We start from the raw sequence: 18,010 nt of genomic DNA on the forward strand, positions 1-18,010 counted from the left end.
TGAGCGCAGGCCGTGATGAAAAAGGAGGAGAAGTAGGAGGAGGGCTGAGAGGAATGACGTGCCGCCGATATCATGCATTTCGCTTCAGGCCACAGGATTCAGGAACGCATTCCTGCTTCTGCTGTGTTTTCCAGAGCTGACAGGCAGACTGAGACTCTGCAGGAGTGAAGAGGCATTCAGTGTCTGTGGAAAATGAATCACAGAGAGAGAGAGAGAGAGAGAGAAAGAGACATAGAGAGACATAGAGAGAGGACAGAGAGAGAGAGAGACGTGAAACACATCTGGCTGAAAAAGGAGAGTGAGGAAGGAAAACTTTTACAGACGTAAATGAAACTTTCCATTTTAAGTAGAAGTAGCCTGAAAATGGTTCATGAAAACAATGGCAGCTTGTTTTTAACATTAAATCTAAACAAAAAAAGGGACATTTTGACTAAATTTCCTTTTTTTTTCTCACAAGGCTACCAGATCTTACATTTCTGCCTTTAGTTTTAATTTCTGCCTCAGATTTATTATCTGAGTTAACATCCCATAATTCTAAATTCAAAATTGTAAGAAAGCCTATAACGGAATAAATGCACATAATTAAGTTGCAGAACTACAAGGTGTAAAAGCAGAACAAAAGTTTTGTAAATAAAATAGTAGCAAAAAGGATTGTAAAAAAGTGGCAAATGTAAAATAGAATTGAGAAAAATAAGGAAATAAAGAATTACAAGAAGGCCTGTAATGTCACAAATGCAAGAAATTAAGTAGCATTTTACAAAGAAAATCGCAAGAATTGTGAGATGCAGAAAAAATGTTGCACAATTGCGAGAAATAAAGTCACAACTCTATGAAAAAATAGAATTATAATATACTGGGTAAAAAAAATCGGAATTTCAAATTGCAAAAAAAAATAAATAAATAAAATTCATTTTAAAAGTATATTTTTCTAAAGTAAAACCATATATTAAAAGTATATTTGTATAAAGTATCACTGTAAAAAAAAATAAAGTTGCAGTTTGAGAAAAAAATTAACAAAAATCTACAGTTTAAATGCAAGAAAATAAGTTGCAATTCTAAGAAAGAAAAAGTCAGGACTTCAAGACTTCATAAACTTGTGAGAAGTTCTATAAAAATAATTCTAAAGAAAGAAATTCCGAATTGTGAAAAGTTCATTCAAAATGGCAAGGAAGTCAACAAATGCAATAAATAAAGTCAATACTGAGAAAAAAAGTGGCAGATGTAAACTTCTCAAAAGTTGCAGGAAATTTTCAGAGTTGAAACAAAGCCAATAACGTTGCAAATGTGAGAAACAGTCATAATTCTAAGAAAAAAGTCTGAATTGTGAGATGTAAACATAATAACACAGGCTCATTAGGAGGAAATTTTTAGAATCGAGAAGTATGTGTATTTACTAGCCCAATCTCACGAGGAAACGTAACTATTTAATGTTTTGTCAGTTTAGTAGATAATTTGCACAAATTAGTACGAGTTCAGTTGTACAAAAATGTACAATTTTAAAAAGGAGGCATGGCACCCATCTCTATCCCTAAGATGAGCAAATGGTACTAAATTAAATTCATTTTAATTAGCCACTACATTAAAAAGTTATGACTTGTCATGAGACCCTGTTGGTATATACAAATTAACATATTTGAGATGGTCAAAAATGTACACAAAAACCACAAGATGGGTACATATTTGTTGGTTCTCAAAAATGTAGCTCTGGGCACATATTTCCAATGAAGTTGCTTGCAAGAAATAGTCAAAATTACAAAATAAAAGCGTATAAAAATCACAAATGCGAGAAATGTTTATCCATTCAAATTGGACAGAAAAAAATCTGAATTATGAGATAAAAAAAATCAAAATTAATTTTTTTATTTATTTATGCCATGATGTAAACAACCTAATGAGAAATAAGCCCTTTGTAATCATTAGTTCCGAAGCATTTATAGATCTTTTTTTAGCAAAAGCCTGCCAACTTTTATCATTCATCTCATCTAAACTCTACAACTGAGTAGAGATCCCTTCCATTACAGTGAGACTCATAGGGAAAATGTAGCCTAAAGTACATTTTTAGAATCGAGAAATGTTTATTTACGTATTAACGTATTTGAGATTGTCAAAAATATACACAGCGCCCTCTCGTGGATTAGTGAAAACAAAAACCAAAAGAAAATGTAGTCCAGGGTACATATTTGTCAGTTCTCAAAAATGTAGCCCTGGGCACATATTTCCAATAAAGTTGCTCGCAAGAAATAGTCAAAATTCCAAAATAAAGTCTATAAATTCATAATTGCAAGAAATGTTTATCCATTCAAATTGTAAGAAAAAATCTGAATTATGAGATAAAAAGTCACAATGACTTTTTTATTTATGCCATTATTCAAACAACTTAATCACAAAGTAAGGCCTTTGTAATCATTAGTTCGGTAGCATTTATAGATCTTATTCAGCAAAAGCCTGCCAACTTTTATCGTTCATCTCATCTAGACTCTACAATTGTGTAGAGATCCCTTCCATTACAGTAAGAAGCAGTCTGGCATCTTACAGTCTAAACATTCAGATGGAGTTACAGACACAGGTCCCTTTAATCTCATGTTTTTCAAGCCTGCAGACGACTCTGTAAAATACTAACTGTCCTCTGCAATAACAGATAGAAAAAGCGCTGCAAACTTCAGCTGCCGGTGCTTAAATCTCTTTGGCTCGCCACACGTGTCATTACCGTGTTTTTTTCTTCTTCCTCCTACTGGAGGTGTGTGTCACTCAGTGCAGGAAGGTCAAGAAAACTGGTGTCTGCAGCCACGTCATCCACTGCAGACAGAGAAAGAGGATTCTTATAGACGTGTAAAGCAGAAACTTCAGTCAATGTGTTTTTGAAATGTAGACTGTAAAAACCACACTTTAGATAACACATTAGTTGAAGTCAGAATTATTAGATTTACAGAATTACATTTCTAAACATAATAGTTTTAATAACTAATTTCTAATAACTGATTTATTTTATCTTTGCCATGATGACAGCACATAATATTTTACTAGATATATTTCAAGACACTTCTAAACAGCTTAAAATGACATTTAAAGGCTTAACTAGGTTAATTAGGTTTACTAGGCAACATTTTGTATAACGATGGTTTGTTCTGTAGACTTTTGAAAAAATACATAGCTTAAAGGGGCTAATAATTTTGACCTTAAAATGGATTTAAAAAAAAACAAATTTTTAAAAACTGCTTTTATTCTAGCTAAAATAAAACAAATAAGACTTTTACTAGAAGAAAAAATATTATCAGACATACTGTGAAAATTTCCTTGCTCTGTTAAACATCATTTGGGAAATATTTAAAAAAGAAAAAAATTCAAAGGGGGCTAATAATTCTGACTTCTATATATATATATATATATATATATATATATATATATTATATATAATATATATATATAATTATATTAATATATATATATTATATATATTAAAGCCTCTAAATGTAAAAAAGTTACATTTAATAAATACTATTTAAAAAATATGAAATTATAATAAATATTACATTATATAATCATAATACAGTTAATAACAACATAATGCCTTAAATAAAAACAAGTGAATGATAATTAATAAACCGACATCTAAATTAGGAAAGTAATCAAATTTTAAACTAAAAATGAAATACAATTAAACACAGACTTTATTTTGACTTCATTAAAAAATTAATGAAAGGAAATTAATGAATGATTCATTACTTAAACATTATACAGCTAATAACAGCATATTGTCTTTAAATAAAAACAAGTAAATAAACCGACATCTAATTTAGAACATTAATCAAATGATAAATAAAAATACATTTCATTATTTCAACATAATACGACACTATAATACCCCTAAAACCTTTAAAATAATAATTAAAGACATAATACAATTAAACAACAACACAGTACTCTACATACCAGTCAGAGATCACAGTTTAAAAGTATCCCACCGTTTTTATTTTATTTTATATTGTACTAATTTCCTTCCTCTATGTAGGTCTTAAAAATGCATTATAATCGCATGCAACTTGTACATTCTGATAATTAAATGGCCAATCTGACTTGAAGCAAATGCTCACACTGCAGTTCTATAGCTTTAACTATTGACCAAAAACATTGCGTCACTCCTAACATTTCCGCCAGACAGGAACATGACTGAGATAGGAATGTGAAGAAGTGTTCAAGCTTTTGGGGATCAACATGGCAAGAAAAAGCACCCCTCACTTCCTCCAGCCCCACACTTACTGTACAAACACACACACGCTAATCTCACATGAAGATCAGACGAGAAAGAAAAACCAGCGTTCGAGTTGTGAACTTGCGAAGAGGAGATGTGGGTCTCACGAGTGTGTTTATTTAACTGCTCCTGGAAAAGCAGAGAAGAGAGCTTGATTCCTGCTCAGTACGGCTTATCCTGCTTGGTAGGAACTAAACTAAACGTCCAACACAAACCACTTGCAGACACCAGCTGAGATTCAGACATTTCTCTGTCCTTTGACCTTCATCATGTTCCTTTTCAATGAGTTTTTTTCAACCTGGAAAAAATACATTTTGAAATAGAGACCTGGATGTTCATACCTGTCAACATTGCGACGTGAAAATAAGGTATATATCCATCATAATAAGGGATTCCCCCGACCGCCCCACGCCCCCCACCCTCGTAAAAAATCCCCAAATTACTAAATATGTTCATTTGGAGCTGTATCATTGTAATTAAACAGTTAAATGGTCAGGAACATGTTTTATTATTTTTATTTACAAAAGAAAAATTAAATAGTATACATTAGCAGCAAATACATTAGCAAACAGTTCAGCTTATTAAAATTAAAAGCTATTAAATCTCATTGGCAGTTTCTTCACTGTATAACTTACACATTCTGATTAAAGAGCAACGAATGAATCTCTTATTTATTTAAATGTTTTCTTTTCATTACATTAAATAACAGGTGTCACTTTAAAGGGCACCTATGGTAAAAAAATCTACTTTTCAAGCTGTTTGGACAGACATATGTGCATGTATGGTGTATAGACCGTCATATTTGGGTGATATAAGCACACCTAGTGCTTTTTTTTCAATTTGACAACATAAAAACGGTGGACCAACTGGAACGGTTTTCAAACCGACCGCAACTTGACGTAGGAGAGCGGTCCCCCTGCCCACCAATATTGATTGACAGGCGCGTCATCATATCCTCAGTTTGTTGATTCACGTCCGCCATTTTCAGTGTGAGTCGAAGCGATATCACTAAAGGAACACCCTAGCTCTATTTTTAGATGCAAGGCTCATTGGGCTCAACACAAGATCAATATTCTCCACATTATCACTCTAATCGGAATTATTGGTTGTATCTTTAGGTAGGTTTGTAAACATGTGTACTTCTCATTGAGTCTACCTTATACTTCAGCTGTTTGCATTTCTCGCGATCCCAGAAGCTCCCTGTGATCTTAACTAGCATGCATTTTAGAATTCTAAACATAGGTTTCTATCAGGGTACACTCAAGTCGACGGCCGGGTCCCGCGGACCGCTGCAGAAACCTATGTTTAGAATTCAAAAATGCGTTGCGCGACGATTCGGGACACTTCATGTTTCTGCCGCGCTACAGAGAGTGTCTGGTGTGCCGTGTCTCGGCTTCGAGCGGCGCGTCCGGTGCCTCAGTCAAAGTTAATTCAGTGTGCGTGGTTATTAGTCTCGGTGTACAAGCTCGGCACTTGAAACTAGCACACAGTTGGCTGTAAAACTGTACAAAGACACAAATGATTTTGTACTCTCTGCTTGGTCTGTGTCAGAGTCGTACATGTACGACTGAATGCTGTACCTCTCACTCTAGCTCGTTCTCGCAGTCTGCCTGTCAGACTCTGTTGCAAACGCAGAGCGGGTGAGCTCATGGCCCCGCCCCCTTGTTACGTTGGCGGGAAGCTGAAACTAATTTACATGTGAAGCAACACACCCCTAAATCAGCGAACTGTGGACACGCCCCCAACATGACACTTTTTAACACATTATAATAAAAAAATCTGAATTGTGTTTTAAACTGAACCTAAACTGGCACACTTAGAAGAACCATAATATTAATATTAAATCATAAAAAAGAGGTAAACTATGTGCCCTTTAAAATGCACACATCTAACGTTATAATGAAAGCTTTCGATTGCTTTCCTAACTTTTTATGCTCATTTAGGACGAAATTAGTTGTGTTTGGAAAAAAAAACAACCAAGATCGACATCTTTAGATATTATTAATAATTATGTGTATATGTCTGTTCAAACACGCACCCAAAACCCAGACTTTCGATCCGCTTCAAATCACGTGTACAGAATCCGTTTGGGAAACAGCGTCTATTTATCACTATGGAGCGCGTCAGCTGACAGTCATGCACCGCTATATGACTGTTTTCAGGATTACATATGAAAGGGAGACGGCACCGGTAATGAAAAGGAAAGGGAATCCCGTGGTTTTTATATTTATTTCAAAGTGTTTTTATGCCTAAACAAAGCGAAAGCACAGAACAAACTCACATTTAAGAGCAAGGGGCGGCCCCTGGTGGTTCGGCGGTATGGGTTGCGTATAGGGAGACTCGGCTCTTTAATGTTTATTTGCCACCCTTAAAAAAATGACTGAAAATACGGGAGAAATACGGGAAAAGACTTTTGCGGGATGATAGCAGGATAGAACTGTAAAATTCGCGAGAATCCCAGAAAAAACGGGAGGGTTGACAGGTATGGATGTTTCTTAAAAATGAAGTTTTTAGTTAGGGAACAAAACCTTGAAAATGCATCGAGACCCTCCGAACACACATGAATTTGTTAAAAATAACACACTGCAAATAACTGCTGTAAAATGTACACTATTACTGGCAATTTTGGTTGCCAGTAATGTTGTAAAATTTACAAGCGCTCTAAATGAATAATTGTAATTGTTAATTTACAGTGCACTTGTAAAATTGCCAGTAATGCTGTAAATTTCACAGAATTTTACAGTGTGGTTACACTTACAAAAAGGTTTCATTAGTGTTCATTCAATGTTAGTTAAAGTATTTACTAACATGAACTAATAATGAACAATACATGTACTTTATTAATTATAGTTCAATATTTACTCATGCATTATTCAAATCCAAATTTTGCTTGTTAACATTAGTCAATGCGCTGTTCATTTATTAACTGTAAACGACTTTTGCTATTTGTTCAAACTAGCTAATTAAAACGTGTTGAAACAATTACAACATTAGTCAATGCGCTGTTCATTTATTAACTGTAAATGACTTTTGCTATTTTTTCAAACTAGCTAATTAAAACGTGTTGAAACTACACAATTCTCGAGTTTTTTTGGGACAAACTTATTGTTTGATTGTATTTTTAAACAATGGTAATTTAATTGTAATTTAATGTTCAATCTACTTAATTTTGTAAAAACGTTTAAGTTAACTTAATCCATCTGTGTCGGGATAACATGATGGAACTGTGAGAAACCCAGCATTATTTACAGTGTAGCAAAGATGAATAATACTGTAATAAATGTTGTGTTCATTGTTTATTCATGTTAGTATATCCATTAACTAATATTAAGTAATGAAATCTTAATGTAAAATAAGTTTTAACATAATAATAATAATTTTAAAATAATTACAATCATGATAATAATATAGGTGACACAGTGGTGCAGTAGGTAGTGCTGTCGCCTCACAGCAAGAAGGTCGCTGGTTCGAGTCTCGGCTGGGTCAGTTGGCGTTTCTGTGGGGAGTTTGCATGTTCTCCCTGCGTTCGTGTGGGTTTCCTCCGGGTGCTCCGGTTTCCCCCACAGTCCAAAAACATGTGGTACAGGTGAATTGGGAAGGATAATTCCGCTGTAGCGACCCCATATTAATAAAGGGGCTAAGATGAAAAGAAAATGAATGAATGAATGAATATTAATATAAAATAATCAAATGTTTCTGCTGTTTTAAATTTTTCATCAATTTTTACATTTGGTGTTCGGGTCATATTAAAGTGAAGTATGTATAAAACACCATTACATGTCCGAAATATGTGTTGTAAAATTAATTATGAAGTTGATTAAATGTCAAAAAAATTGTTAAATTGTTGAATATATATATATATATATATATATATATATATATATATATATATATATATTATATATATATATATATATATATATTAGGTGTCACGGTGGTGCAGTGGGTAGCATGATCGCCTCACAGCAAGAAGGTCGCTGGTTTGAGGCATTTCTGTGTGGAGTTTGCATGTTCTCCCCATGGATTTCCTCCAGGTGCTTCGGTTTCCCCCACAAGTCCAAAGACATATAGGTGAATTTAATAAGCTAAACTGGCTGTAGTGTATGTGTGTATCGGTGTTTCCTAAGTGTTGGGTTGTGGCTGGAAGGGCATCCGCTGTGTAAAGCATATGCTGGATAAGTTAGCGTTCATGTGGTGATCCCTGATTAATAAAGGGACTAAGCCGAAAAGAAAATGAATGAATGTTGATATATTAAGCTGTTATTCCTCACATCTCATACTGTTACAGATAAATTGTGTAGATTAGAATGTCCAGCTACAATCTAAAAATGCTGGGTTCCTCACAATTTAAGTAGATTGAACATAAAAAATTAAGTTGTCCTAAAAAAAACTCAAGAATTATGTTGATACTGCTCATTTTAAATAAGTAGTTTGAACAAGCAGCAAAAATATATATTAAAAAAAAGAAAAGATCGCTTTTTGGTTTCTTTGGAATTGTGATTCAGAGTTGCGTTTGTGTAATGATGTCCTATTCTGTAATCTACCAGTGATATTTCTTCCAAACTTATGTTCTTCCAATTATGTTTGCATGAAATAACAAAAAAAATACCATGTTAATATTTAAACAGCACAATAACAGATGTTAAAGTTTCATTTTACTCTCACTGAGAAACAGTGACTAGTCTAAAGTGTGTGAACTAGGTGTGTGTTGAATCGTGGAGCAGCTGAATTCCTCCAGTGTTTAGATCTGTCAGCTGTTAATCACCCCCGAAAAAAACACACAGCCCCACCAACACACGAACATACAGCGCATTAAAGAAGCTTTCAGCTGAGGAGTCTGATCACAATACATTTTCTGTAGACTTCAGAGTTAGATTTTAATATATAGTTGTAATATATATTTGATGTTCCCCTGCAGACAATCTGTGACTATACAAGTAACTTTGCAACTACATGTTAACTTGCAATCATAAGAATACAATAAGTTGAGTTGTCCTTGCAAAATCAATGTCGGTAGAATGTAAACAAAAAATGGGGGCTCGTCCGGGTTATAAACTAGAAAGTCTACTAATGGCTCGTTTCCACTGACTGGTACGGTACGGTACGGTTCGGTTTGGTACGGGTCACCTTTATCAGGCTTGCGTTTCCACTAACAAGGGTACCCTTTTGGTGGGCGTGGTGTATGACAAAGTTTCAGTCGACGTCATTCTAGCTCGAGGAAATGTCTACAATAAAGCTGTATGGGTCGTTCACATATCATATGAAAAGCACTTCTCACAAAACAGATGCTTCATACACATATAAATACTTGTGTAGAAATGTTTATCACTAACTTTTCAATGAACATGAGTTGATTATAACTGCAGATCAAAGACAGTGCGAAACAGCCTACTGTAACGTCTGTAATTATATTAAATAACTAAATAAATGAACATATATAAACACATACAGCCCCTTACAGTCTCCAATATGTTCCCAACTACAGAAGAACTACATAAAGTAGACATTTCGCCCGTATTTAATGTGCTCCTTTTTTTCCGGCTTCTCCTTTGTTTTTTCCGCGCTTCACTCTCGCGTTTGTCAGTGTCTGACAGGATCGGGTTTCAAAAGCACGTCAATAATCAAGTGCAGGTTATTATCATCAGCTCAAGAAGTTTGTTATTTCAGATATAATGTTAGACGCGCGGCGAGCGCTAGCAAAAAAAGCGAAACCGCTCGCGCCTCAGACTGGCTCTTAAAAAACTACGGGGCACAGGGTAAATCTGCTCTTCTTCTTGGATTTGTGGCTGTTCATCAAGATGACGACAAGGTTTGTTTGAGCCCAGATCGACCATGGCTCGTTATTATATGTATTTATAATTCCGCTAAAATCTCTCGCTGTGTTTTTCAAACATGGCGGGTTTTTGTTTCATTCTGGCTTGTTGCGTAAGCGAATGACGTATCTCTGTAAACCAATAGCGTTCAGCTGCGCGTGTGGCTCCGCCTTTTGGTACCCTTTCTCGTGTTTGGTACCCTTTCGAAAGGGTGCCGAAAAAGTGGTACGGTACGGTTCGGTTCGGTACGCTTTTTGACAGTGGAAACGGCCATATAAGCGTACCAAACCAAACCGAACCGTACCGTACCACTCAGTGGAAACGGGCCATAAAAATAACGACTGCTAGATAGTATGTAGTTGCAAAGTTATGTATAGACAAGGAAATGTATAAAGTGGACCACCAAAAAGAAAGTGTTGGCAGATTTCTAATTTACAGTGTTCCAAGAGTAGTTGACATGTACAGTTAAAGGCAAAATTATTAGCCCTCCTGTGAAATTGTAATTATGTTTTGAATAAGCTTCCCAAGTGAGGTTTAACAGAGAGAAAAAAATGTTAACCATTTGTGCAGTGATGACAGTACATAATATTTTACAAGTTACGCAATAAGATACTAGTATTCAGCTTTAAGTGGATTTTAAAGACTTAACTAGGTTAAATAGGCAAGTTAGGGTAATTAGGCAAGTCATTGTACAACAGAGGTTTGTTTTGGAGCCAATAAAAAAATAATAATTTATTAAAGGAACAAATAATATTGACCTTAAAAATAATATAAAATAAAAAGGAAACACTACTTTTATTGCAGCTGAACTAAAAGAGATCAAGACTTTTATCCAAAAGAAAAAATATTACAGTAAATACCTGAAGGAAATAATGTACACTTACAGTATTGCTCAACACAATCTCACGGCAATTCGTAACTTTTTGATTTAGTGGCTAATTCGTACGAATTCGTACGATCTAATTCGTACAATTTAGTACGATTTGCTCATCCGCCAATGACGGTTGGGTTTAGGGGTGGGGTTAGGTGCCACGCCTCCTTTTTAAAATCGTACAATTTCGTACGACTGAACTCGTACGAATTTGTACGAATTAGCCCCTAAGCTGTCAAAACGTAAAATACTACGTTTTCTCATGAGATCAGGCTGTATTGCTCTGTTAAAAAACACTTGGGAAATATTTGAAAAATAATACAAATTCCAAAGAAGGGCTGATTTGTAAATTTTGACCACAGCTGTAATTGCAAAGTTACTTATAGTCAACATATATCTAAATAGCACCATGAATAGATTAATTATATATAATATTTATTATATAATATAATTTCATAATAATTAAGTGATAATAATAAGCTGATAATGGCATGATTATGTTTATGATATCAGGATAGATTTCATTCATTCATTCATTTTCTTTTCAGCATAGTCCCTTTATTAATCAGAGGTTGCCACAGCGGAATGAACCACCAACTTATCCAACATTTGTTTTATGCAGCGGATGCCCTTCCAGCCACAACCCATCACTGGAAAACATCCATACACTCTTGCATTCACACACATACACTTCAGCCAATTTAGCTTATTCAATTCACCTATAGTGAATGTCTTTGGACTGTGGAGGAAACCGGAGCACCCGGAGGAAACCCACACGAACTCGGAGAGAACATGCAAACTCCACACAGAAATGCCAACTAACCCAGCCGGGGCTCGAACCAGTGACCTTCTTGCTGTGAGGTGATTGTGCCACCCACTGCGCCACCGTGATGCACAAGAGACAAATATTGACCTTAAAAATAATATTTGAAAAAAGTAAAAACTGCTTTAATTGCAGACAAATTAAAAGAGATAAGATTTTTTAAAAGAAAAATAATACTGATAATATAGTAAATAGTGAAGGAAATACTGTACACATTTTCTCTGTTAAAAACACTTGGTCACCTATTTACTTATAAATAACTCACTTGGTATAAATAACTCACTTGGTTATATATAGTCAATATGATATCTAATTGGGACCATAAATAGATTCATTAGATATCATACTCATTATATAATATTAATTAATAATAATTAAGTCTTATTAATAGGTTTATAATGGCATAATTATGTTTATGATATCAGGATTTAATAAAAAATCTATTTTAATTAATCAAGCTAAGGCTTAAATTTTGCATAATAAAAGGTAAAATTTTGGTTTTGCAGTCTTTAACAACATGCTGAGATGCTCGCAAGGTCAAAAAACACTTTCATTGTCTCATAATATGCATTTATTATTACCTAATTATCCTAGCAACTCCAATATGAATCGTTCAGCGATTCATTTGTTCCCCAACCCCTCCTTAGCGCGAAGCTAATCTGCGCTGATTGGTCTGATGACCCAGTCTGTTGTGATTGATCGACTGGGTTCAGCGTGAGACAGAGAGAAATGCCCATCACGACTACAGTATGAAGTAGCAGAAAGTATGAGAGCCCATCAGGATTGCAATAAAGCAATGCAGTTAAACACCAGCATATTGCTCTACTCTTAACCCTAACCCTAAGTAATAACAACGACACATATTCAATATTAATTCACACGGTGGAAAAAGTTGAACTATTTTGAAAATTGACCACGTGTGAGGAACAGCTGATGGTGGCCATAGCAACAAACAGCAGAGGATCACTAGCTCAGAAACGCGTTTAAATCAGTAAAGGAAGAAGCACGCGTCATGTTATTAACGTGGTTTTGGACGCGATATGTGAACAACCCCATACAGATTTAACCTGAAGATACAGTACAAGCACTGATCTATAATCGATACGTGATTGTGTTATACAACTTATAACACACACTTAAACACATTTTGTGCAAACTACACAAAACAAGGCAACAAATTTAATTACACTTATATGTTATGATCCGGAGGAAGAAGAAACTGGTCCAGTTGAACTGTAAAAGTTCCTGACAAAGTCCCATACATAATAGTCTCTGCTGCTCCTTCAATAGCAAGCAGCTGACGAATCCCGTGTTGCATCGTAGGTTATTGTATCAATCATCAGAAAAATGACAGGAACACACACAGCACACAGTTGGCTATACAATGGTATTGTTTTAAAACATTAACTTTAGCCCTTTATTCCCCAAAGCTGAATCTTCATCTGTCAGTGATCGTCATCTTCGCGTCACGATCAGTCCCGTGATCCCCCATGCCTCCGCTAGTGTGTGGAAGGAAAGTGTGTGCACATTTTACCGGAACTGGAACTTCATATTTGATGATGTACTGTATCGACGTTGATGCGATCAATCAAAGATCCTAACCCAACTTGATTCACTTATTCGACTCTGAGTCGACTATTTCGCGGAAGAATCAATAGTTTTAAACACTGTGCACTTTCAGATTTAAACCTCGGCTGGATGTTTTCATTCACTTAGTGCTGTGTTAAACACTGTATAGAAGCTCATTTTCAAAAACCCATAATAGGGGCTCTTTAAAGGTGTAAATATAAAGAACATTCCAGTGGTATAAAAATGTTCTTCCCACAAAGAAAAATGATTCTTTAAAACTATTTAGTGAATCAAACCTGGTTCCTCAGTGTCACTGTTGTGAAACCTAGTTTTCAATTCTTTCTGGCATCCTTATTTTTTAGACTGCGGTCTGTAATAATACACTAAAGTATAAACAGCAGAGCGTCAGATCTCAAAATAATATCAAAGCATCTTTAATTTCAGGTCTTGCATCTTCTAGCATGTCTGAAGAATTCAAAAGGCTCAAATGAACATTTAATGCATAATATTTAAATGCTTCCCTGTCAAATATGCATAACGCTCTGGCTAAATGTAGGTGGGATGATGGCATTTGTTGAGCAAATACACTGAAGTCTCGCAGGATTGGCAGTTGTTCCCTATAAAGAGCACCAGACAGACCCTAATTTAAGCACACTCAACACATGGCAATGTGGAGACATTCACCTAAAACTCAATACAAAACATTGATATTCTACTAAATACAGTCATATGCTACTGCACCATAATTTTAGTCCTCACAATGCAAAAAAATCATTGTTTTAACAGCATAACCTACTAATGCAATAGAATATTTATTATTATTTTGCCTTTTAAATATTCATTCATTCATTCATTTTCTTTTTCTAAGCTGATAATGGCATAATTATGTTTATGATATCAGGATAGATTTCATTCATTCATTCTCCTTCAGCTTAGTCCCTTTATTAATCTGGGGTTGCCACAGCGGAATGAACCGCCAACTTATCCAGCACATGTTTTACGCAGCGGATGCCCTTCCAGCCACAACCCACCTCTGGGAAACATCCATACACACTCAGACACTACTGTGGGGGAAACCGGAGCAGCAGGAACGCAAGGAGAACATGCAAACTCCACACAGAAACGCCAACTGACCCAGCCGAGGCTCAAACCAGCGACCTTCTTGCTGTGAGACGACAGCACTACCCGTCAACCGTCAACATTTATGAAACCTATATGTCTTTTAGTTCAAGACAACATTAAACAACATAAATATTTCTTAGAAAGTTGTTAATTATTTAGATTTTATTTGTTTAAACATTTCCTTTGAGATAAAAAGATAACATTTAGATACATGTTTATCCGCAAAATCCAGTCCTAAAAGAGTTTGAGATACAAGGGAAAATAATAAACATAACCAAAGTTTTTGACAATAATATAACTTAATAGACATAAATACAAAATATGCAATATTTGTCTTAATTTTTGGACAACAAAAACATCAACAACAACAACAACAAACTCTACTACTAATAATAATAATAGGTTTTTATATATAATGATAATACAAATGCATAATAATAATAATAATGTATATTAATAACAATAATAATAATAAATATTAAAAATTATACTGAAAACCGGACTGAAGCCGTTTCAATTTACTAGAAATTCTATGTTAAGCTGCTTTGACACACTCTACCTTGTAAAAGTGCTAGAGAAATAAAGATGAATAAAAAAAAATTGAATAATTAAAAATCATCTTAAATCATTTTGTTTCATTATTTAGAAACTATTATCTAAAAACTAATAATTAATGTATCTCTTTTGGTCAGAATGAACCTGAAAGTATTATAAGAGATAAATTAAAAGGAAATGAATAAAACAGTTGTCATAGACACTAACTTTACCCTAAATGAAAATTCGTGTAAACATACTCTAATAATTTTATTTTTTACAGCCTCAAAAAATAAACAATGCAGTACACTTATGGGTGAAACTATCCATATATGAGAGTTGGTAATGAATTAAAACGGTATAATGGTTTAAACGTTTCCTCATACTAATTGCTTGTGGGTTTGTAGATGTTACAGATTGCACTTGCAAAAGATGATATATGATATATGGATGATATATTGACGATTAATCAAGGCCTCAGTAGTCATTATATATATGATTTGCAAGTTAATATATTTATGGATAGAATACAATGCATTTTTCCACATCTAATCAGTTTTAAAGCAGCGTATCTGAAAGTTACTGTGGAAGTGTGATGGTTAAGCTTGGGGAAAAAAAAAGTAAATAAGCGCGAGTGTAATTTGAGTCTGTGCAGACTGCAGCTGCACCAGTCCTGACCTGCCCCGTGTCTTCCAGCCCTTCACACACACACACACACACACACACACACACACACACACACACACACACACACACACACATGTAAAGAAAAGTACAGCTCATGACCTGAGGGTTCCCATTCTTGACTCGTACTAAACTTTCCTCTTTACCTCCCAGGAAACACAGCACTTCAATTACTTTCACACTGAGGCCTGTTTGCACCGAACTATCGTCAATAAAATGAGAAACAGACAGCGTGTGTTAATCAAGCGGACACTTTATAACTGTGAACATAATGCACTAATAATGAGACTATAAATAAAAGTCAATATTCATCACCTATAAAAGATAATTATTCTGAATAAGATGCAATGTATACAGCATTTATTGCACAAGACGGCATATTTTATTTATATAAAAGTACTTAACTATATGGTTTCAGACGACCACATTTAAAGCTTTATAAAGTTCATACAACTTTACATAAAAATAAATATATGTCTAGTGCACTGCATGAAGTTTTATTCATAAAAGTATAAAAAAATGTGGTTTGTGTACTTATATACTGTACATATATATTTATCTACATATGTGTACTGCACTTTCAAGATGTTTATGGTGTTTTTACATATTTTTGGAGCCTAATATAGATCACATTTTTTATAATTGTATTTAAAGAAAGTATTACATGCTTTAAAATGTAATTGTTGTTCTTTTTATAGAGAATATTCAATGCCATCTCATGGCAATTCCTAACTTTTTGCTCTCATTTGTACTATTTAGTATGATTTGCTCATCCCCCAATGACGCTTGGGTTTGGGGGTGGGGTTTGTTGCCACGCCTCCTTTTAAAATTGTACATTTTTGTAAGACTGAACTCAAATACAAATTTGTACGAATTAGCCACTAAACTGACAAAGCGTAAAATAGTTACGTTTCCTCATGAGATCAGGCTGGAATATTCACAGATGCAGTTCTACTTGTTTACAGATATTCTATTTTGCATCATTATTTAATAAAAGTACTGAACAAAATATTTTTAGTAATTCTGACTTACTAGAATATACAACTAGTGACCAAACTAAATTCAATTATATATTTAAACTATTAAAAACTTATTGATGACACATTGGTTAAGAAAGAAAGAAAGAAAGAAAGAAAGAAAGAAGAAAGAAAGAAAGAAAGAAAGAAAGAAAGAAAGAAAGAAAGAAAGAAAGAAAGAAAGAAAGAAAAGAAAGAAAGAAAGAAAGAAAGAGAAAGAAAGAAAAGAAGGAAGGAAGGAGGAAGGAAGGAAGGAAGGAAGGAAGGAAGGAAGGAAGGAAAATAAGAAGGAAAGAAGGAAGGAAAAATGGAAGGAAGAAAGGAAGAAAAGAAGGATGAGGGAAGGATGGAAAGAAGGAAAGAAGGAATGAAGAAAAGAAGTAATGGTGGAGAAAAAAGGAATGAGAAAGGAAAGAACGGAAGGAAGGAAGGAAGAAAGGAAGGACTGAATGAGAGAGGAAGGAGGGAAGGAAATAAGAAGGGAAGGAAGGAAGGAAGGAAGGAAGGAAGAATTAAAGAAGAAAGGAATGAGGAAGGGAGGAAGGAAGCAAGCAGGGAGGCAGGAAGGAAGGAAGTAAATAAGCAAGGAAGGATTAAGGAAGGAACGAAGGAAGCAGAAGGGAAAGAATGAAGTAAGGAAAGAATGAAGGAAAGAAAGAAATGAAGAAAGAAAGAAGGAATGAATGAATGAGGAAGAAAAACAGAAGGAAGGATAAAAGGAAGGAAAAAAGAAGGAAGGATAAAAGGAAGGAAGAAAATAGGATGGACATAAATAAGGAAGGAAAGAAGGATGAAGGAAGGAAGGAAGGAAGGAAGAAAGGAAGGAATTAAGGAGGGAGAAGGAATGAGGAAGGAAAGAAGAAAGGAAGGAAGGATAAAAGGAAGGAATGAAAAAGGAACGAACGAAGGAAGCAAGTAGGAAAGAAGGAATGAGGAACGACAGAAGGATGAAGGAAGAAAGGAATGTAGAAGGGAGGAAGGAAGCAAGCAAGCAGGAAGGAAGGAAGGAAGGAAGGAAGGAAGGAAGGAATGATGAAGAAAGAAAATAAGGAAGGAAAGAAAGAAGGATGAAGGAAGAAAGGAATGAATGAGGGAGGGAGGACTGAAGTAAGGAAGCAGAAAGGAAGGAAGGAAGGAAGGAAGGAAGGAAGGAAGGAAGGAAGGAAGGAAGGAAGGAAGGAAGGGATGAGAAGGAGGGATGAAGGAAGCAAGCAAGTATGAAGAAAGGAAGGGAGGAAGTGAAGAAACGAATGATAATAAAGAAAGAAAGAAAGAAGAAAGAAAGAAAGAAAGAAAGAAAGAAAGAAAGAAAGAAGAAAAGAAAGAAGA

The 18,010-nt window shown here is 34.8% G+C and overlaps 1 long non-coding RNA gene across 1 annotated transcript in view; it reads right to left on the reverse strand.

Annotated features, from left to right (window-relative positions):
• Positions 1-2,680: 2,680 nt before the first annotated feature.
• Positions 2,681-18,010, reverse strand: part of LOC130246549 (uncharacterized) — a 49,888-nt gene continuing 34,558 nt past the window's right edge. The window contains exon 3 of the long non-coding RNA XR_008839453.1: positions 2,681-2,796. This is a non-coding gene — a long non-coding RNA (uncharacterized LOC130246549). The remainder of the gene's footprint in view (positions 2,797-18,010) is intronic.

Source organism: Danio aesculapii, chromosome 19 (genome assembly GCF_903798145.1).
Source record: "Danio aesculapii chromosome 19, fDanAes4.1, whole genome shotgun sequence".
Lineage (NCBI taxonomy): Eukaryota > Metazoa > Chordata > Actinopteri > Cypriniformes > Danionidae > Danio > Danio aesculapii.